The sequence below is a fragment of the Nothobranchius furzeri genome, chromosome 15 (assembly GCF_043380555.1).
Source record: "Nothobranchius furzeri strain GRZ-AD chromosome 15, NfurGRZ-RIMD1, whole genome shotgun sequence".
NCBI classification, from domain to species: domain Eukaryota; kingdom Metazoa; phylum Chordata; class Actinopteri; order Cyprinodontiformes; family Nothobranchiidae; genus Nothobranchius; species Nothobranchius furzeri.
The window spans coordinates 17,675,782-17,700,611 of record NC_091755.1 but is presented as its reverse complement, the minus strand read 5'-3'; positions in this window follow the sequence as shown (position 1 = coordinate 17,700,611).

The window sequence follows — 24,830 nt, the reverse complement described above, 5'->3', positions numbered from 1 at the left end:
ATCATCATGAAACGTTCAGATCACTTACAACTCAATAGATTCTACCTTCCTGTAATGTTTCAGCCTGATTGGACCTTGTTTTCACACAAATGAACCCAGAATGATGTGAAATTGTGCTTCGTGCAACATAATTCTGGGTGCCATTTACAAACCATAAGTGCTAATGACTCCATTCATTTTTGTGGTTGTAGGGGCTGTTGATTGGACAATACTAAAACAAACCTGATCTCTCTAGGACATTCAGAAGCCAAGTTATAAGCCCACAAATGTGTAACTGGACTACTTCTTTAAAGTGACACCAGATCCGGTGACCTTTGGGACATGGTTTGACTCTCTTTGGAAAGTGTGATCGTCTTGAAACGTTCAGATCACTTACAACTCAATAGATTCTACCTTCTTGAAACATTTCAGCCTGATTGGCCCTTGTTTTCACACAAATGGACCCAGAATGATGTGAAATTGTGCTTCGTGCAACATAATTCTGGGTGCCATTTACAAACCATAAGTGCTAATGACTCCATTCCTTTTAGTGGTAATGTGGGCTGCTAATTGGAGTACTCTAAAACAAACCTGACCTCTCTAGGATATTCAGAAGCCAAGTTATAAGCCCACAAAGGTGTAACTGGACTACTTCTTTAAAGTGACACCAGGCCCGGTGACCTTTGGGACATGGTTTGACCCCCAATAGGAATGTGCGATCATCATGAAACGTTCATATCACTTACAACTCAATAGATTCTACCTTCTTTTAACGTTTCAGCCTGATTGGACCTTGTTTTCACACAAATGGACCCAGAATGATGTGAAATTGTGCTTCGTGCAACATAATTCTGGATGCCATTTAAAAACCATAAGTGCTAATGACTCCATTCCTTTTTGAGGTTGTAGGGGCTGTTGATTGGAGTACACTAAAACAAACCTGATCTCTCTAGGACATTCAGAAACCAAGTTAAAAGCCCACGATTGTGTAACTGGACTACTTCTTTAAATTGACACCAGATCCGGTGACCTTTGGGACATGGTTTGACTCTATTTGGAAAGTGTGATCATCTTGAAACGTTCAGATCACTTACAACTCAATAGATTCTACCTTCTTGTAACATTTCAGCCTGATTGGCCCTTGTTTTCACACAAATGAACCCAGAATGATGTGAAATTGTGCTTCGTGCAACATAATTCTGGGTGCCATTTAAAAACCATAAGTGCTAATGACTCCATTCCTTTTAGTGGTAATGGGGGCTGTTAATTGGAGTACTCTAAAACAAAACTGACCTCTCTAGGATATTCAGAAGCCAAGTTATAAGCCCACAAAGGTGTAACTGGACTACTTCTTTAAAGTGACACCAGGCCCGGTGACCTTTGGGACATGGTTTGACCCCCAATAGGAATGTGCGATCATCATGAAACGTTCAGATCACTTACAACTCAATAGATTCTACCTTCTTGTAACGTTTCAGCCTGATTGGACCTTGTTTTCACACAAATGGACCCAGAATGATGTGAAATTATGCTTCGTGCAACATAATTCTGGGTGCCATTTAAAAACCATAAGTGCTAATGACTCCATTCCTTTTTGAGGTTGTAGGTGCTGTTGATTGGAGTACACTAAAACAAACCTGATCTCTCTAGGACATTCAGAAGCCAAGTTATAAGCCCACAAATGTGTAACTGGACTACTTCTTTAAATTGACACCAGATCCGGTGACCGTTGGGACATGGTTTGACCCCCTTAGGAAAGTGCTATCATCATGAAACATTCAGATCACTTACAACTCAATAGATTCTACCTTCTTGTAACGTTTCAGCCTGATTGGACCTTGTTTTCACACAAATGGACCCAGAATGATGTGAAATTGTGCTTCGTGCAACATAATTCTGGGTGCCATTTAAACACCATAAGTGCTAATGACTCCATTCCTTTTTGAGGTTGTAGGGGCTGTTGATTGGAGTACACTAAAACAAACCTGATCTCTCTAGGACATTCAGAAGCAATGTTATAAGCCCACAAATGTGTAACTGGACTACTTTAAATTGACACCAGATCCGGTGACCTTTGGGACATGGTTTGACCCCCTTAGGAAAGTGCTATCATCATGAAACGTTCAGATCACTTACAATTCAATAGATTCTACCTTCCTGTAACGTTTCAGCCTGATTGTACGTTGTTTTCACACAAATGAACCCAGAATGATGTGAAATTGTGCTTCGTGCAACAATTCTGGGTGCCATTTAAAAACCATAAGTGCTAATGACTCCATTCCTTTTTGTGGTTGTAGGGGCTGTTGAATGGAGTACATTAAAACAAACCTGATCTCTCTAGGACATTCAGAAGCCAAGTTAAAAGCCCACAATTGTGTAACTGGACTACTTCTTTAAATTGACACCAGATCCGGTGACCTTTGGGACATGGTTTGACCCTCTTTGGAAAGTGTGTTCATCTTGAAACGTTCAGATCACTTACAACTCAATAGATTCTACCTTCTTGTAACATTTCAGCCTGATTGGCCCTTGTTTTCACACAAATGGACCCAGAATGATGTGAAATTGTGCTTCGTGCAACATAATTCTGGGTGCCATTTACAAACCATAAGTGCTAATGACTCCATTCCTTTTAGTGGTAATGTGGGCTGCTAATTGGAGTACTCTAAAACAAACCTGACCTCTCTAGGATATTCAGAAGCCAAGTTATAAGCCCACAAAGGTGTAACTGGACTACTTCTTTAAAGTGACACCAGGCCCGGTGACCTTTGGGACATGGTTTGACCCCCAATAGGAATGTGCAATCATCATGAAACGTTCAGATCACTTACAACTCAATAGATTCTACCTTCTTGTAACGTTTCAGCCTGATTGGACCTTGTTTTCACACAAATGGACCCAGAATGATGTGAAATTGTGCTTCGTGCAACATAATTCTGGGTGCCATTTAAAAACCATAAGTGCTAATGACTCCATTCCTTTTTGAGGTTGTAGGGGCTGTTGATTGGAGTACACTAAAACAAACCTGATCTCTCTAGGACATTCAGAAACCAAGTTAAAAGCCCACAATTGTGTAACTGGACTACTTCTTTAAAGTGACACCAGATCCGGTGACCTTTGGGACATGGTTTGACTCTCTTTGGAAAGTGTGATCGTCTTGAAACGTTCAGATCACTTACAACTCAATAGATTCTACCTTCTTGAAACATTTCAGCCTGATTGGCCCTTGTTTTCACACCAATGGACCCAGAATGATGTGAAATTGTGCTTCGTGCAACATAATTCTGGGTGCCATTTACAAACCATAAGTGCTAATGACTCCATTCCTTTTAGTGGTAATGTGGGCTGCTAATTGGAGTACTCTAAAACAAACCTGACCTCTCTAGGATATTCAGAAGCCAAGTTATAAGCCCACAAAGGTGTAACTGGACTACTTCTTTAAAGTGACACCAGGCCCGGTGACCTTTGGGACATGGTTTGACCCCCAATAGGAATGTGCGATCATCATGAAACGTTCATATCACTTACAACTCAATAGATTCTACCTTCTTGTAACGTTTCAGCCTGATTGGACCTTGTTTTCACACAAATGGACCCAGAATGATGTGAAATTGTGCTTCGTGCAACATAATTCTGGATGCCATTTAAAAACCATAAGTGCTAATGACTCCATTCCTTTTTGAGGTTGTAGGGGCTGTTGATTGGAGTACACTAAAACAAACCTGATCTCTCTAGGACATTCAGAAACCAAGTTAAAAGCCCACGATTGTGTAACTGGACTACTTCTTTAAATTGACACCAGATCCGGTGACCTTTGGGACATGGTTTGACTCTATTTGGAAAGTGTGATCATCTTGAAACGTTCAGATCACTTACAACTCAATAGATTCTACCTTCTTGTAACATTTCAGCCTGATTGGCCCTTGTTTTCACACAAATGAACCCAGAATGATGTGAAATTGTGCTTCGTGCAACATAATTCTGGGTGCCATTTAAAAACCATAAGTGCTAATGACTCCATTCCTTTTAGTGGTAATGGGGGCTGTTAATTGGAGTACTCTAAAACAAAACTGACCTCTCTAGGATATTCAGAAGCCAAGTTATAAGCCCACAAAGGTGTAACTGGACTACTTCTTTAAAGTGACACCAGGCCCGGTGACCTTTGGGACATGGTTTGACCCCCAATAGGAATGTGCGATCATCATGAAACGTTCAGATCACTTACAACTCAATAGATTCTACCTTCTTGTAACGTTTCAGCCTGATTGTACCTTGTTTTCACACAAATGGACCCAGAATGATGTGAAATTATGCTTCGTGCAACATAATTCTGGGTGCCATTTAAAAACCATAAGTGCTAATGACTCCATTCCTTTTTGAGGTTGTAGGGGCTGTTGATTGGAGTACACTAAAACAAACCTGATCTCTCTAGGACATTCAGAAGCCAAGTTATAAGCCCACAAATGTGTAACTGGACTACTTCTTTAAATTGACACCAGATCCGGTGACCTTTGGGACATTGTTTGACCCCCTTAGGAAAGTGCTATCATCATGAAACATTCAGATCACTTACAACTCAATAGATTCTACCTTCTTGTAACGTTTCAGCCTGATTGGACCTTGTTTTCACACAAATGGACCCAGAATGATGTGAAATTGTGCTTCGTGCAACATAATTCTGGGTGCCATTTAAACACCATAAGTGCTAATGACTCCATTCCTTTTTGAGGTTGTAGGGGCTGTTGATTGGAGTACACTAAAACAAACCTGATCTCTCTAGGACATTCAGAAGCAATGTTATAAGCCCACAAATGTGTAACTGGACTACTTTAAATTGACACCAGATCCGGTGACCTTTGGGACATGGTTTGACCCCCTTAGGAAAGTGCTATCATCATGAAACGTTCAGATCACTTACAATTCAATAGATTCTACCTTCCTGTAACGTTTCAGCCTGATTGTACGTTGTTTTCACACAAATGAACCCAGAATGATGTGAAATTGTGCTTCGTGCAACAATTCTGGGTGCCATTTAAAAACCATAAGTGCTAATGACTCCATTCCTTTTTGTGGTTGTAGGGGCTGTTGAATGGAGTACATTAAAACAAACCTGATCTCTCTAGGACATTCAGAAGCCAAGTTAAAAGCCCACAATTGTGTAACTGGACTACTTCTTTAAATTGACACCAGATCCGGTGACCTTTGGGACATGGTTTGACCCTCTTTGGAAAGTGTGTTCATCTTGAAACGTTCAGATCACTTACAACTCAATTGATTCTACCTTCTTGTAACATTTCAGCCTGATTGGCCCTTGTTTTCACACAAATGGACCCAGAATGATGTGAAATTGTGCTTCGTGAAACATAATTCTGGGTGCCATTTACAAACCATAAGTGCTAATGACTCCATTCCTTTTAGTGGTAATGTGGGCTGCTAATTGGAGTACTCTAAAACAAACCTGACCTCTCTAGGATATTCAGAAGCCAAGTTATAAGCCCACAAAGGTGTAACTGGACTACTTCTTTAAAGTGACACCAGGCCCGGTGACCTTTGGGACATGGTTTGACCCCCAATAGGAATGTGCGATCATCATGAAACGTTCAGATCACTTACAACTCAATAGATTCTACCTTCTTGTAACGTTTCAGCCTGATTGGACCTTGTTTTCACACAAATGGACCCAGAATGATGTGAAATTGTGCTTCGTGCAACATAATTCTGGGTGCCATTTAAAAACCATAAGTGCTAATGACTCCATTCCTTTTTGAGGTTGTAGGGGCTGTTGATTGGAGTACACTAAAACAAACCTGATCTCTCTAGGACATTCAGAAACCAAGTTAAAAGCCCACAATTGTGTAACTGGACTACTTCTTTAAATTGACACCAGATCCGGTGACCTTTGGGACATGGTTTGACTCTCTTTGGAAAGTGTGATCGTCTTGAAACGTTCAGATCACTTACAACTCAATAGATTCTACCTTCTTGAAACATTTCAGCCTGATTGGCCCTTGTTTTCACACAAATGGACCCAGAATGATGTGAAATTGTGCTTCATGCAACATAATTCTGGGTGCCATTTACAAACCATAAGTGCTAATGACTCCATTCCTTTTAGTGGTAATGTGGGCTGCTAATTGGAGTACTCTAAAACAAACCTGACCTCTCTAGGATATTCAGAAGCCAAGTTATAAGCCCACAAAGGTGTAACTTGACTACTTCTTTAAAGTGACACCAGGCCCGGTGACCTTTGGGACATGGTTTGACCCCCAATAGGAATGTGCGATCATCATTAAACGTTCAGATCACTTACAACTCAATAGATTCTACCTTCTTGTAACGTTTCAGCCTGATTGGACCTTGTTTTCACACAAATGGACCCAGAATGATGTGAAATTGTGCTTCGTGCAACATAATTCTGGGTGCCATTTAAAAACCATAAGTGCTAATGACTCCATTCCTTTTTGAGGTTGTAGGGGCTGTTGATTGGAGTACACTAAAACAAACCTGACCTCTCTAGGACTCAGAAACCAAGTTATAAGCCCTCAAAGGTGTAATTGGACTACTTCTTTAAAGTGACACCAGGCCCGGTGACCTTTGGGACATGGTTTGACCCCCTATAGGAATGTGCGATCATCATGAAACGTTCAGATCACTTACAACTCAATAGATTCTACCTTCTTGTAACGTTTCAGCCTGATTGGACCTTGTTTTCACACAAATGAACCCAGAATGATGTGAAATTGTGCTTCGTGCAACATAATTCTGGGTGCCATTTAAAAACCATAAGTGCTAATTACTCCATTCCTTTTTGTGGTTGTAGGGGCTGTTGATTGGAGTATACTAAAACAAACCTGATCTCTCTAGGACATTCAGAAGCCAAGTTATAAGCACACAAATGTGTAACTGGACTACTTCTTTAAATTGACACCAGATCCGGTGACCTTTGGGACATGGTTTGAACCCCTTAGGAAAGTGTGATCATCTTGAAACGTTCAGATCACTTACAACTCAATAGATTCTACCTTCTTGTAACGTTTCAGCCTGATTGGACCTTGTTTTCACACAAATGGACCCAGAATGATATGAAATTGTGCTTCGTGCAACATAATTCTGGGTGCCATTTAAAAACCAAAAGTGCTAATGACTCCATTCCTCTTAGTGGTAATGGGGGCTGTTAATTGGAGTACTCTAAAACAAACCTGACCTCTCTAGGATATTCAGAAGCTAAGTTATAAGCCAACAAATGTGTAACTGGACTACTTCTTTAAATTGACACCAGATCCGGTGACCTTTGGGACAGGGTTTGACTCCCTTAGGAAAGTGCTATCATCATGAAACATTCAGATCACTTACAACTCAATAGATTCTACCTTCTTGTAACGTTTCAGCCTGATTGGACCTTGTTTTCACACAAATGGACCCAGAATGATGTGAAATTCTGCATCGTGCAACATAATTCTGGGTGCCATTTAAAAACCATAAGTGCTAATGACTCCATTCCTTTTTGTGGTTGTAGGGGCTGTTGATTGGAGTATACTAAAACAAACCTGATCCCTCTAGGACATTCAGAAGCTAAGTTGTAGGCCCACAAATGTGTAACTGGACTACTTTTTTAAATTGACACCAGATCCGGTGACCTTTGGGACATGGTTTGACCCCCTTAGGAAAGTGCTATCATCATGAAACGTTCAGATCACTTACAACTCAATAGATTCTACCTTCTTGTAACGTTTCAGCCTGATTGGACCTTGTTTTCACACAAATGGACCCAGAATGATGTGAAATTGTGGTTCGTGCAACATAATTCTGGGTGCCATTTACAAACCATAAATGCTAATGACTCCATTCATTTTTGTGGTTGTAGGGGCTGTTGATTGGAGTACACTAAAACAAACCTGATCTCTCTAGGACATTCAGAAGCCAAGTTATAAGCCCACAAATGTGTAACTGGACTATTTCTTTAAATTGATACCAGGCCCGGTGACCTTTTGGACATGGTTTTACCCCCTATAGGAATGTGCGATCATCATGAAACGTTCAGATCACTTGCAACTCAATAGATTCTACCTTCTTGTAACGTTTCAGCCTGATTGGACCTTGTTTTCACACAAATGGACCCAGAATGATGTGAAATTGTGCTTCGTGCAACATAATTCTGGGTGCCATTTAAAAACCATAAGTGCTAATGACTCCATTCCTTTTTGAGGTTGTAGGGGCTGTTGATTGGAGTACACTAAAACAAACCTGATCTCTCTGGGACATTCAGAAGCCAAGTTATAAGCCCACAAATGTGTAACTGGACTACTTCTTTAAATTGACACCAGATCCGGTGACCTTTGGGACATGGTTTGACCCCCTTAGGAAAGTGCTATCATCATGAAACATTCAGATCACTTACAACTCAATAGATTCTACCTTCTTGTAACGTTTCAGCCTGATTGGACCTTGTTTTCACACAAATGGACCCAGAATGATGTGAAATTGTGCTTCGTGCAACATAATTCTGGGTGCCATTTAAACACCATAAATGCTAATGACTCCATTCCTTTTTGAGGTTGTAGGGGCTGTTGATTGGAGTACACTAAAACAAACCTGATCTCTCTAGGACATTCAGAAGCAATGTTATAAGCCCACAAATGTGTAACTGGACTACTTTAAATTGACACCAGATCCAGTGACCTTTGGGACATGGTTTGACCCCCTTAGGAAAGTGCTATCATCATGAAACGTTCAGATCACTTACAATTCAATAGATTCTACCTTCCTGTAACGTTTCAGCCTGATTGTACCTTGTTTTCACACAAATGAACCCAGAATGATGTGAAATTGTGCTTCGTGCAACAATTCTGGGTGCCATTTAAAAACCATAAGTGCTAATGACTCCATTCCTTTTTGTGGTTCTAGGGGCTGTTGAATGGAGTACATTAAAACAAACCTGATCTCTCTAGGACATTCAGAAGCCAAGTTAAAAGCCCACAATTGTGTAACTGGACTACTTCTTTAAATTGACACCAGATCCGGTGACCTTTGGGACATGGTTTTACCCTCTTTGGAAAGTGTGATCATCTTGAAACGTTCAGATCACTTACAACTCAATAGATTCTACCTTCTTGTAACATTTCAGCCTGATTGGCCCTTGTTTTCACACAAATGGACCCAGAATGATGTGAAATTGTGCTTCGTGCAACATAATTCTGGGTGCCATTTACAAACCATAAGTGCTAATGACTCCATTCCTTTTAGTGGTAATGTGGGCTGCTAATTGGAGTACTCTAAAACAAACCTGACCTCTCTAGGATATTCAGAAGCCAAGTTATAAGCCCACAAAGGTGTAACTGGACTACTTCTTTAAAGTGACACCAGGCCCGGTGACCTTTGGGACATGGTTTGACCCCCAATAGGAATGTGCGATCATCATGAAACGTTCAGATCACTTACAACTCAATAGATTCTACCTTCTTGTAACGTTTCAGCCTGATTGGACCTTGTTTTCACACAAATGGACCCAGAATGATGTGAAATTGTGCTTCGTGCAACATAATTCTGGATGCCATTTAAAAACCATAAGTGCTAATGACTCCATTCCTTTTTGAGGTTGTAGGGGCTGTTGATTGGAGTACACTAAAACAAACCTGATCTCTCTAGGACATTCAGAAACCAAGTTAAAAGCCCACAATTGTGTAACTGGACTACTTCTTTAAATTGACACCAGATCCGGTGACCTTTGGGACATGGTTTGACTCTCTTTGGAAAGTGTGATCGTCTTGAAACGTTCAGATCACTTACAACTCAATAGATTCTACCTTCTTGAAACATTTCAGCCTGATTGGCCCTTGTTTTCACACAAATGGACCCAGAATGATGTGAAATTGTGCTTCATGCAACATAATTCTGGGTGCCATTTACAAACCATAAGTGCTAATGACTCCATTCCTTTTAGTGGTAATGTGGGCTGCTAATTGGAATACTCTAAAACAAACCTGACCTCTCTAGGATATTCAGAAGCCAAGTTATAAGCCCACAAAGGTGTAACTGGACTACTTCTTTAAAGTGACACCAGGCCCGGTGACCTTTGGGACATGGTTTGACCCCCAATAGGAATGTGCGATCATCATGAAACGTTCAGATCACTTACAACTCAATAGATTCTACCTTCTTGTAACGTTTCAGCCTGATTGGACCTTGTTTTCACACAAATGGACCCAGAATGATGTGAAATTGTGCTTCGTGCAACATAATTCTGGGTGCCATTTAAAAACCATAAGTGCTAATGACTCCATTCCTTTTTGAGGTTGTAGGGGCTGTTGATTGGAGTACACTAAAACAAACCTGATCTCTCTAGGACTCAGAAACCAAGTTATAAGCCCTCAAAGGTGTAATTGGACTACTTCTTTAAAGTGACACCAGGCCCGGTGACCTTTGGGACATGGTTTGACCCCCTATAGGAATGTGCGATCATCATGAAACGTTCAGATCACTTACAACTCAATAGATTCTACCTTCTTGTAACGTTTCAGCCTGATTGGACCTTGTTTTCAAACAAATGAACCCAGAATGATGTGAAATTGTGCTTCGTGCAACATAATTCTGGGTGCCATTTAAAAACCATAAGTGCTAATTACTCCATTCCTTTTTGTGGTTGTAGGGGCTGTTGATTGGAGTATACTAAAACAAACCTGATCTCTCTAGGACATTCAGAAGCCAAGTTATAAGCCCACAAATGTGTAACTGGACTACTTCTTTAAATTGACACCAGATCCGGTGACCTTTGGGACATGGTTTGAACCCCTTAGGAAAGTGTGATCATCTTGAAACGTTCAGATCACTTACAGCTCAATAGATTCTACCATCTTGTAACGTTTCAGCCTGATTGGACCTTGTTTTCACACAAATGGACCCAGAATGATGTGAAATTGTGCTTCGTGCAACATAATTCTGGGTGCCATTTAAAAACCAAAAGTGCTAATGACTCCATTCCTCTTAGTGGTAATGGGGGCTGTTAATTGGAGTACTCTAAAACAAACCTGACCTCTCTAGGATATTCAGAAGCTAAGTTATAAGCCAACAAATGTGTAACTGGACTACTTCTTTAAATTGACACCAGATCCGGTGACCTTTGGGACAGGGTTTGACTCCCTTAGGAAAGTGCTATCATCATGAAACGTTCAGATCACTTACAACTCAATAGATTCTACCTTCTTGTAACGTTTCAGCCTGATTGGACCTTGTTTTCACACAAATGGACCCAGAATGATGTGAAATTCTGCATCGTGCAACATAATTCTGGGTGCCATTTAAAAACCATAAGTGCTAATGACACCATTCCTTTTTGTGGTTGTAGGGGCTGTTGATTGGAGTATACTAAAACAAACCTGATCCCTCTAGGACATTCAGAAGCTAAGTTGTAGGCCCACAAATGTGTAACTGGACTACTTTTTTAAATTGACACCAGATCCGGTGACCTTTGAGACATGGTTTGACCCCCTTAAGAAAATGCTATCATCATGAAACGTTCAGATCACTTACAACTCAATAGATTCTACCTTCTTGTAACGTTTCAGCCTGATTGGACCTTGTTTTCACACAAATGGACCCAGAATGATGTGAAATTGTGGTTCGTGCAACATAATTCTGGGTGCCATTTAAAAACCATAAGTGCTAATGACTCCATTCCTTTTTGAGGATTGTAGGGGCTGTTGATTGGAGTACATTAAAACAAACCTGATCTCTCTAGGACATTCAGAAGCCAAGTTATAAGCCCACAAATGTGTAACTGGACTACTTCTTTAAATTGACACTAGATCCGGTGACCTTTGGGACATGGTTTGACCCCCTTAGGAAAGTGCTATCATCATGAAACGTTCAGATCACTTACAACTCAATAGATTCTACCTTCTTGTAACGTTTCAGCCTGATTGGACCTTGTTTTCACACAAATGAACCCAGAATGATGTGAAATTGTGCTTCGTGCAACATAATTCTGGGTGCCATTTACAAACCATAAATGCTAATGACTCCATTCATTTTTGTGGTTGTAGGGGCTGTTGATTGGAGTACACTAAAACAAACCTGATCTCTCTAGGACATTCAGAAGCCAAGTTATAAGCCCACAAATGTGTAACTGGACTACTTCTTTAAAGTGATACCAGGCCCGGTGACCTTTTGGACATGGTTTTACCCCCTATAGGAATGTGCGATCATCATGAAACGTTCAGATCACTTACAACTCAATAGATTCTACCTTCTTGTAACGTTTCAGCCTGATTGGACCTTGTTTTCACACAAATGAACCCAGAATGATGTGAAATTGTGCTTCGTGCAACATAATTCTGGGTGCCATTTAAAAGCCATAAGTGCTAATGACTCCATTCCTTTTAGTGGTAATGGGGGCTGTTAATTGGAGTACTCTAAAACAAACCTGACCTCTCTAGGATATTCAGAAGCCAAGTTATAAGCCCACAAAGGTGTAACTGGACTACTTCTTTAAAGTGACACCAGGCCCGGTGACCTTTGGGACATGATTGGACCCCCAATAGGAATGTGCGATCATCATGAAACGTTCAGATCACTTACAACTCAATAGATTCTACCTTCTTGTAACGTTTCAGCCTGATTGGACCTTGTTTTCACACAAATGGACCCAGAATGATGTGAAATTGTGCTTCGTGCAACATAATTCTGGGTGCCATTTAAAAACCATAAGTGCTAATGACTCCATTCCTTTTTGAGGTTGTAGGGGCTGTTGATTGGAGTACACTAAAACAAACCTGATCTCTCTAGGACATTCAGAAGCCAAGTTATAAGCCCACAAATGTGTAACTGGACTACTTCTTTAAATTGACACCAGATCCGGTGACCTTTGGGACATGGTTTGACCCCCTTAGGAAAGTGCTATCATCATGAAACATTCAGATCACTTACAACTCAATAGATTCTACCTTCTTGTAACGTTTCAGCCTGATTGGACCTTGTTTTCACACAAATGGACCCAGAATGATGTGAAATTGTGCTTCGTGCAACATAATTCTGGGTGCCATTTAAAAACCATAAGTGCTAATGACTCCATTCCTTTTTGAGGTTGTAGGGGCTGTTGATTGGAGTACACTAAAACAAACCTGATCTCTCTAGGACATTCAGAAGCCATGTTATAAGCCCACAAATGTGTAACTGGACTACTTTAAATTGACACCAGATCCGGTGACCTTTGGGACATGGTTTGACCGCCTTAGGAAAGTGCTATCATCATGAAACGTTCAGATCACTTACAATTCAATAGATTCTACCTTCCTGTAACGTTTCAGCCTGATTGGACCTTGTTTTCACACAAATGGACCCAGAATGATGTGAAATTGTGCTTCGTGCAACATAATTCTGGGTGCCATTTAAAAACCATAAGTGCTAATGACTCCATTCCTTTTTGAGGTTGTAGGGGCTGTTGATTGGAGTACACTAAAACAAACCTGATCTCTCTAGGACATTCAGAAGCCAAGTTAAAAGCCCACAATTGTGTAACTGGACTACTTCTTTAAATTGACACCAGATCCGGTGACCTTTGGGACATAGTTTGACCCTCTTTGGAAAGTGTGATCGTCTTGAAACGTTCAGATCACTTACAACTCAATAGATTCTACCTTCTTGTAACATTTCAGCCTGATTGGCCCTTGTTTTCACACAAATGGACCAAGAATGATGTGAAATTGTGCTTCGTGCAACATAATTCTGGGTGCCATTTACAAACCATAAGTGCTAATGACTCCATTCCTTTTAGTGTTAATGTGGGCTGCTAATTGGAGTACTCTAAAACAAACCTGACCTCTCTAGGATATTCAGAAGCCAAGTTATAAGCCCACAAAGGTGTAACTGGACTACTTCTTTAAAGTGACACTTGGCCCGGTGACCTTTGGGACATGGTTTGACCCCCAATAGGAATGTGCGATCATCATGAAACGTTCAGATCACTTACAACTCAATAGATTTTACCTTCTTGTAACGTTTCAGCCTGATTGGACCTTGTTTTCACACAAATGGACCCAGAATGATGTGAAATTGTGCTTCGTGCAACATAATTCTGGATGCCATTTAAAAACCATAAGTGCTAATGACTCCATTCCTTTTTGAGGTTGTAGGGGCTGTTGATTGGAGTACACTAAAACAAACCTGATCTCTCTAGGACATTCAGAAACCAAGTTAAAAGCCCACAATTGTGTAACTGGACTACTTCTTTAAATTGACACCAGATCCGGTGACCTTTGGGACATGGTTTGACTCTCTTTGGAAAGTGTGATCATCTTGAAACGTTCAGATCACTTAAGACTCAATAGATTCTACCTTCTTGTAACATTTCAGCCTGATTGGCCCTTGTTTTCACACAAATGAACCCAGAATGATGTGAAATTGTGCTTCGTGCAACATAATTCTGGGTGCCATTTAAAAACCATAAGTGCTAATGACTCCATTCCTTTTAGTGGTAAAGGGGGCTGTTAATTGGAGTACTCTAAAACAAACCTGACCTCTCTAGGATATTCAGAAGCCAAGTTATAAGCCCACAAAGGTGTAACTGGACTACTTCTTTAAAGTGACACCAGGCCCGGTGACCTTTGGGACATGGTTTGACCCCCAATAGGAATGTGCGATCATCATGAAACGTTCAGATCACTTACAACTCAATAGATTCTACCTTCTTGTAACGTTTCAGCCTGATTGGACCTTGTTTTCACACAAATGGACCCAGAATGATGTGAAATTGTGCTTCGTGCAACATAATTCTGGGTGCCATTTAAAAACCATAAGTGCTAATGACTCCATTCCTTTTTGAGGTTGTAGGGGCTGTTGATTGGAGTACACTAAAACAAACCTGATCTCTCTAGGACATTCAGAAGCCAAGTTATAAGCCCACAAATGTGTAACTGGACTACTTCTTTAAATTGACACCAGATCCGGTGACCTTTGGGACATGGTTTGACCCCCTTAGGAAAGTGCTATCATCATGAAACATACAGATCACTTACAACTCAATAGATTCTACCTTCTTGTAACGTTTCAGCCTGATTGGACCTTGTTTTCACACAAATGGACCCAGAATGATGTGAAATTGTGCTTCGTGCAACATAATTCTGGGTGCCATTTAAACACCATAAGTGCTAATGACTCCATTCCTTTTTGAGGTTGTAGGGGCTGTTGATTGGAGTACACTAAAACAAACCTGATCTCTCTAGGACATTCAGAAGCAATGTTATAAGCCCACAAATGTGTAACTGGACTACTTTAAATTGACACCAGATCCGGTGACCTTTGGGACATGGTTTGACCCCCTTAGGAAAGTGCTATCATCATGAAACGTTCAGATCACTTACAATTCAAAAGATTCTACCTTCCTGTTACGTTTCAGCCTGATTGTACCTTGTTTTCACACAAATGAACCCAGAATGATGTGAAATTGTGCTTCGTGCAACAATTCTGGGTGCCATTTACAAACCATAAGTGCTAATGACTCCATTCCTTTTTGTGGTTGTAGGGGCTGTTGAATGGAGTACATTAAAACAAACCTGATCTCTCTAGGACATTCAGAAGCCAAGTTAAAAGCCCACAATTGTGTAACTGGACTACTTCTTTAAATTGACACCAGATCCGGTGACCTTTGGGACATGGTTTGACCCTCTTTGGAAAGTGTGATCATCTTGAAACGTTCAGATCACTTACAACTCAATAGATTCTACCTTCTTGTAACATTTCAGCCTGATTGGCCCTTGTTTTCACACAAATGTACCCAGAATGATGTGAAATTGTGCTTCGTGCAACATAATTCTGGGTGCCATTTACAAACCATAAGTGCTAATGACTCCATTCCTTTTAGTGGTAATGTGGGCTGCTAATTGGAGTACTCTAAAACAAACCTGACCTCTCTAGGATATTCAGAAGCCAAGTTATAAGCCCACAAAGGTGTAACTGGACTACTTCTTTAAAGTGACACCAGGCCCGGTGACCTTTGGGACATGGTTTGACCCCCAATAGGAATGTGCGATCATCATGAAACGTTCAGATCACTTACAACTCAATAGATTCTACCTTCTTGTAACGTTTCAGCCTGATTGGACCTTGTTTTCACACAAATGGACCCAGAATGATGTGAAATTGTGCTTCGTGCAACATAATTCTGGATGCCATTTAAAAACCATAAGTGCTAATGACTCCATTCCTTTTTGAGGTTGTAGGGGCTGTTGATTGGAGTACACTAAAACAAACCTGATCTCTCTAGGACATTCAGAAACCAAGTTAAAAGCCCACAATTGTGTAACTGGACTACTTCTTTAAATTGACACCAGATCCGGTGACCTTTGGGACATGGTTTGACTCTCTTTGGAAAGTGTGATCGTCTTGAAACGTTCAGATCACTTACAACTCAATAGATTCTACCTTCTTGAAACATTTCAGCCTTATTGGCCCTTGTTTTCACACAAATGGACCCAGAATGATGTGAAATTGTGCTTCATGCAACATAATTCTGGGTGCCATTTACAAACCATAAGTGCTAATGACTCCATTCCTTTTAGTGGTAATGTAGGCTGCTAATTGGAGTACTCTAAAACAAACCTGACCTCTCTAGGATATTCAGAAGCCAAGTTATAAGCCCACAAAGGTGTAACTGGACTACTTCTTTAAAGTGACACCAGGCCCGGTGACCTTTGGGACATGGTTTGACCCCCAATAGGAATGTGCGATCATCATGAAACGTTCAGATCACTTACAACTCAATAGATTCTACCTTCTTGTAACGTTTCAGCCTGAGTGGACCTTGTTTTCACACAAATGGACCCAGAATGATGTGAAATTGTGCTTCGTGCAACATAATTCTGGGTGCCATTTAAAAACCATAGGTGCTAATGACTCCATTCCTTTTTGAGGTTGTAGGGGCTGTTGATTGGAGTACACTAAAACAAACCTGATCTCTCTAGGACTCAGAAACCAAGTTATAAGCCCTCAAAGGTGTAATTGGACTACTTCTTTAAAGTGACACCAGGCCCGGTGACCTTTGTGACATGGTTTGACCCCCTATAGGAATGTGCGATCATCATGAAACGTTCAGATCACTTACAACTCAATAGATTCTACCTTCTTGTAACGTTTCAGCCTGATTGGACCTTGTTTTCACACAAATGAACCCAGAATGATGTGAAATTGTGCTTCGTGCAACATAATTCTGGGTGCCATTTAAAAACCATAAGTGCTAATTACTCCATTCCTTTTTGTGGTTGTAGGGGCTGTTGATTGGAGTATACTAAAACAAACCTGATCTCTCTAGGACATTCAGAAGCCAAGTTATAAGCCCACAAATGTGTAATTGGACTACTTCTTTAAATTGACACCAGATCCGGTGACCTTTGGGACATGGTTTGAACCCCTTAGGAAAGTGTGATCATCTTGAAACGTTCAGATCACTTACAACTCAATAGATTCTACCTTCTTGTAACGTTTCAGCCTGATTGGACCTTGTTTTCACACAAATGGACCCAGAATGATGTGAAATTGTGCTTCGTGCAACATAATTCTGGGTGCCATTTAAAAACCAAAAGTGCTAATGACTCCATTCCTCTTAGTGGTAATGGGGGCTGTTAATTGGAGTACTCTAAAACAAACCTGACCTCTCTAGGATATTCAGAAGCTAAGTTATAAGCCAACAAATGTGTAACTGGACTACTTCTTTAAATTGACACCAGATCCGGTGACCTTTGGGACAGGGTTTGACTCCCTTAGGAAAGAGCTATCATCATGAAACGTTCAGATCACTTACAACTCAATAGATTCTACCTTCTTGTAACGTTTCAGCCTGATTGGACCTTGTTTTCACACAAATGGACCCAGAATGATGTGAAATTCTGCATCGTGCAACATAATTCTGGGTGCCATTTAAAAACCATAAGTGCTAATGACTCCATTCCTTTTTGTGGTTGTAGGGGCTGTTGATTGGAGTATACTTAAACAAACCTGATCCCTCTAGGACATTCAGAAGCTAAGTTGTAGGCCCACAAATGTGTAACTGGACTACTTTTTTAAATTGACACCAGATCCGGTGACCTTTGGGACATGGTTTGACCCCCTTAGGAAAGTGCTATCATCATGAAACATTCAGATCACTTACAACTCAATAGATTCTACCTTCTTGTAACGTTTCAGCCTGATTGGACCTTGTTTTCACACAAATGGACCCAGAATGATGTGAAATTGTGCTTCGTGCAACATAATTCTGGGTGCCATTTAAAAACCATAAGTGCTAATGACTCCATTCCTTTTTGAGGATTGTAGGGGCTGTTGATTGGAATACATTAAAACAAACCTGATCTCTCTAGGACATTCAGAAGCCAAGTTATAAGCCCACAAATGTGTAACTGGACTACTTCTTTAAATTGACACTAGATCCGGTGACCTTTGGGACATGGTTTGACCCCCTTAGGAAAGTGCTATCATCATGAAACGTTCAGATCACTTACAACTCAATAGATTCTACCTTCCTGTAACGTTTCAGCCTGATTGGACCTTGTTTTCACACAAATGAACCCAGAATGATGTGAAATTGTGCTTCGTGCAACATAATTCTGGGTGCCATTTACAAACCATAAATGCTAATGACTCCATTCATTTTTGTGGTTGTAGGGGCTGTTGATTGGAGTACACTAAAACAAACCTGATCTCTCTAGGACATTCAGAAGCCAAGTTATAAGCCCACAAATGTGTAACTGGACTACTTCTTTAAAGTGATACCAGGCCCGGTGACCTTTTGGACATGGTTTTACCCCCTATAGGAATGTGCGATCATCATGAAACGTTCAGATCACTTACAACTCAATAGATTCTACCTTCTTGTAACGTTTCAGCCTGATTGGACCTTGTTTTCACACAAATGAACCCAGAATGATGTGAAATTGTGCTTCGTGCAACATAATTCTGGGTGCCATTTAAAAGCCATAAGTGCTAATGACTCCATTCCTTTTAGTGGTAATGGGGGCTGTTAATTGGAGTACTCTAAAACAAACCTGACCTCTCTAGGATATTCAGAAGCCAAGTTATAAGCCCACAAAGGTGTAACTGGACTACTTCTTTAAAGTGACACCAGGCCCGGTGACCTTTGGGACATGGTTTGACCCCCAATAGGAATGTGCGATCATCATGAAACGTTCAGATCACTTACAACTCAATAGATTCTACCTTCTTGTAACGTTTCAGCCTGATTGGACCTTGTTTTCACACAAATGGACCCAGAATGATGTGAAATTGTGCTTCGTGCAACATAATTCTGGGTGCCATTTAAAAACCATAAGTGCTAATGACTCCATTCCTTTTTGAGGTTGTAGGGGCTGTTGATTGGAGTACACTAAAACAAACCTGATCTCTCTAGGACATTCAGAAGCCAAGTTATAAGCCCACAAATGTGTAACTGGACTACTTCTTTAAATTGACACGAGATCCGGTGACCTTTGGGACATGGTTTGACCCCCTTAGGAAAGTGCTATCATCATGAAACATTCAGATCACTTACAACTCAATAGATTCTACCTTCTTGTAACGTTTCAGCCTGATTGGACCTTGTTTTCACACAAATGGACCCAGAATGATGTGAAATTGTGCTTCGTGCAACATAATTCGGGGTGCCATTTAAAAACCATAAGTGCTAATGACTCCATTCCTTTTTGAGGTTGTAGGGGCTGTTGATTGGAGTACACTAAAACAAACCTGATCTCTCTAGGACATTCAGAAGCCATGTTATAAGCCCACAAATGTGTAACTGGACTACTTTAAATTGACACCAGATCCGGTGACCTTTGGGACATGGTTTGACCGCCTTAGGAAAGTGCTATCATCATGAAACGTTCAGATCACTTACAATTCAATAGATTCTACCTTCCTGTAACGTTTCAGCCTGATTGGACCTTGTTTTCACACAAATTGTCCCAGAATGATGTGAAATTGTGCTTCGTGCAACATAATTCTGGGTGCCATTTAAAAACCATAAGTGCTAATGACTCCATTCCTTTTTGAGGTTGTAGGGGCTGTTGATTGGAGTACACTAAAACAAACCTGATCTCTCTAGGACATTCAGAAACCAAGTTAAAAGCCCACAATTGTGTAACTGGACTACTTCTTTAAATTGACACCAGATCCGGTGACCTTTGGGACATGGTTTGACCCTCTTTGGAAAGTGTGATCGTCTTGAAACGTTCAGATCCCTTACAACTCAATAGATTCTACCTTCTTGTAACATTTCAGCCTGATTGGCCCTTGTTTTAACACAAATGGACCCAGAATGATGTGAAATTGTACTTCATGCAACATAATTCTGGGTGCCATTTACAAACCATAAGTGCTAATGACTCCATTCCTTTTAGTGGTAATGTGGGCTGCTAATTGGAGTACTCTAAAACAAACCTGACCTCTCTAGGATATTCAGAAGCCAAGTTATAAGCCCACAAAGGTGTAACTCGACTACTTCTTTAAATTGACACCAGGCCCGGTGACCTTTGGGACATGGTTTGACCCCCAGTAGGAATGTGCGATCATCATTAAACGTTCAGATCACTTACAACTCAATAGATTCTACCTTCTTGTAACGTTTCAGCCTGATTGGACCTTGTTTTCACACAAATGGACCCAGAATGATGTGAAATTGTGCTTCGTGCAACATAATTCTGGGTGCCTTTTAAAAACCATAAGTGCTAATGACTCCATTCCTTTTTGAGGTTGTAGGGGCTGTTGATTGGAGTACACTAAAACAAACCTGATCTCTCTAGGACATTCAGAAACCAAGTTATAAGCCCTCAAATGTGTAATTGGACTACTTTAAAGTGACACAAAGCCCGAAGACCTTTGGGACATGGTTTGACCCCCTATAGGAATGTGCGATCATCATGAAACATTCAGATCACTTACAATTCAATAGATTCTACCGTCTTGTAACGTTTCAGCCTGATTGGACCTTGTTTTCTCCCAAATGGACCCAGAATGATGTGAAATTGTGCTTCGTGCAACATAATTCTGGGTGCCATTTACAAACCATAAGTGCTAATGACTCCATTCCTTTTTGTGGTTGTAGGGGCTGTTGACTGGAGTACATTAAAACAAACCTGATCTCTCTAGGACATTCAGAAGCCAAGTTATAAGCCCACAAATGTGTAACTGGACTACTTCTTTAAATTGACACCAGATCCGGTGACCTTTGGGACATGGTTTGACCCCCTTAGGAAAGTGCTATCATCATGAAACGTTCAGATCACTTACAACTCAATAGATTCTACCTTCCTGTAACGTTTCAGCCTGATTGGACCTTGTTTTCACACAAATGAACCCAGAATGATGTGAAATTGTGCTTCATGCAACATAATTCTGGGTGCCATTTAAAAACCATAAGTGCTAATGACTCCATTCCTCTTAGTGGTAATGGGGGCTGCTAATTGGAGTACTCTAAAACAAACCTGACCTCTCTAGGATATTCAGAAGCCAAGTTATAAGCCCACAAAGGTGTAACTGGACTACTTCTTTAAAGTGACACCAGGCCCGGTGACCTTTGGGACATGGTTTGACCCCCAATAGGAATGTGCGATCATCATGAAACGTTCAGATCACTTACAACTCAATAGATTCTACCTTCTTGTAACGTTTCAGCCTGATTGGACCTTGTTTTCACACAAATGGACCCAGAATGATGTGAAATTGGGCTTCGTGCAACATAATTCTGGGTGCCATTTAAAAACCATAAGTGCTAATGACTCCATTCCTTTTTGAGGATTGTAGGGGCTGTTGATTGGAGTACACTAAAACAAACCTGATCTCTCTAGGACATTCAGAAGCCAAGTTATAAGCCCACAAATGTGTAACTGGACTACTTCTTTAAATTGACACTAGATCCGGTGACCTTTGGGACATGGTTTGACCCCCTTAGGAAAGTGCTATCATCATGAAACGTTCAGATCACTTACAACTCAATAGATTCTACCTTCCTGTAACGTTTCAGCCTGATTGGACCTTGTTTTCACACAAATGAACCCAGAATGATGTGAAATTGTGCTTCGTGCAACATAATTCTGGGTGCCATTTACAAACCATAAATGCTAATGACTCCATTCATTTTTGTGGTTGTAGGGGCTGTTGATTGGAGTATACTAAAACAAACCTGATCTCTCTAGGACATTCAGAAGCCAAGTTATAAGCCCACAAAGGTGTAACTGGACTACTTCTTTAAAGTGACACCAGGCCCGGTGACCTTTTGGACATGGTTTTACCCCCTATAGGAATGTGCGATCATCATGAAACGTTCAGATCACTTACAACTCAATAGATTCTACCTTCTTGTAACGTTTCAGCCTGATTGGACCTGGTTTTCACACAAATGAACCCAGAATGATGTGAAATTGTGCTTCGTGCAACATAATTCTGGGTGCCATTTAAAAACCATAAGTGCTAATGACTCCATTCCTTTTAGTGGTAATGGGGGCTGTTAATTGGAGTACTCTAAAACAAACCTGACCTCTTTAGGATATTCAGAAGCCAAGTTATAAGCCCACAAAGGTGTAACTGGACTACTTCTTTAAAGTGACACCAGGCCCGGTGACCTTTGGGACATGGTTTGACCCCCAATAGGAATGTGCGATCATCATGAAACGTTCAGATCACTTACAACTCAATAGATTCTACCTTCTTGTAACGTTTCAGCCTGATTGGACCTTGTTTTCACACAAATGGACCCAGAATGATGTGAAATTGTGCTTCGTGCAACATAATTCTGGGTGCCATTTAAAAACCATAAGTGCTAATGACTCCATTCCTTTTTGAGGTTGTAGGGGCTGTTGATTGGAGTACACTAAAACAAACCTGATCTCTCTAGGACATTCAGAAACCAAGTTATAAGCCCTTAAAGGTGTAATTGGACTACTTCTTTAAAGTGACACCAGATCCGGTGACCTTTGGGACATGGTTTGACCCCCTTAGGAAAGTGCTATCATCATGAAACGTTCAGATCACTTACAACTCAATAGATTCTACCTTCTTATAACGTTTCAGCCTGAGTGTACCTTGTTTTCACACAAATGAACCCAGAATGATGTGAAATTGTGCTTCGTGCAACATAATTCTGGGTGCCATTTAAAAACCATAAGTGCTAATGACTTCATTCCTTTTTGTGGTTGTAGGGGCTGTTGTTCGGAGTATACTAAAACAAACCTGATCTCTCTAGGACATTCAGAAGCCAAGTTATAAGCCCACAAATGTGTAACTGGACTACTTCATTAAATTGACACCAGATCCGGTGACCTTTGGGACAAGGTTCGACCCCTTAGGAAAGTGCTATCATCATGAAACGTTCAGATCACTTACAACTCAATAGATTCTACCTTCCTGTAACGTTTCAGCCTGATTGGACCTTGTTTTCACACAAATGAACCCAGAATGATGTGAAATTGTGCTTCGTGCAACATAATTCTGGGTGCCATTTAAAAACCATAAGTGCTAATGACTCCATTCCTTTTAGTGGTAATAGGGGGCTGTTAATTGGAGTACTCTAAAACAAACCTGACCTCTCTAGGATATTCAGAAGCCAAGTTATAAGCCAACTAAGGTGTAACTGGACTACTTCTTTGAAGTGACACCAGGCCCGGTGACCTTTGGGACATGGTTTGACCCCCTATAGGAATGTGCGATCATCATGAAACGTTCAGATCACTTACAACTCAATAGATTCTACCTTCTTGTAACGTTTCAGCCTGATTGGACCTTGTTTTCACACAAATGGACCCAGAATGATGTGAAATTGTGCTTCGTGCAACATAATTCTGGGTGCCATTTAAAAACCATAAGTGCTAATGACTCCATTCCTTTTTGAGGTTGTAGGGGCTGTTTATTGGAGTACACTAAAACAAACCTGATCGCTCTAGGACATTCAGAAGCCAAGTTATAAGGCCACAAATGTGTAACTGGACTACTTCTTTAAATTGACACCAGATCCGGTGACCTTTGGGACATGGTTTGACCCCCTTAGGAAAGTGCTATCATCATGAAACATTCAGATCACTTACAACTCAATAGATGCTACCTTCTTGTAACGTTTCAGCCTGATTGGACCTTGTTTTCACACAAATGGACCCAGAATGATGTGAAATTGTGCTTCGTGCAACATAATTCTGGGTGCCATTTAAAAACCATAAGTGCTAATGACTCCATTCCTTTTTGAGGTTGTAGGGGCTGTTGATTGGAGTACACTAAAACAAACCTGATCTCTCTAGGACATTCAGAAGCCATGTTATAAGCCCACAAATGTGTAACTGGAATACTTTAAATTGACACCAGATCCGGTGACCTTTGGGACATGGTTTGACCCCCTTAGGAAAGTGCTATCATCATGAAACGTTCAGATCACTTACAATTCAATAGATTCTAACTTCCTGTATTGTTTCAGCCTGATTGGACCTTGTTTTTACACAAATGAACCCAGAATGATGTGAAATTGTGCTTCGTGCAACATAATTCTGGGTGCCATTTACAAACCATAAGTGCTAATGTCTCCATTCCTTTTTGTGGTTGTAGGGGCTGTTGATTGGAGTACATTAAAACAAACCTGATCTCTCTAGGACATTCAGAAGCCAAGTTAAAAGCCCACAATTGTGTAACTGGACTACTTCTTTAAATTCACACCAGATCCGGTGACCTTTGGGACATGGTTTGATCCTCTTTGGAAAGTGTGATCATCTTGAAACGTTCAGATCACTTACAACTCAATAGATTCTACCTTCTTGTAACATTTCAGCCTGATTGGCCCTTGTTTTCACACAAATCGACCCAGAATGATGTGAAATTGTGCTTCATGCAACATA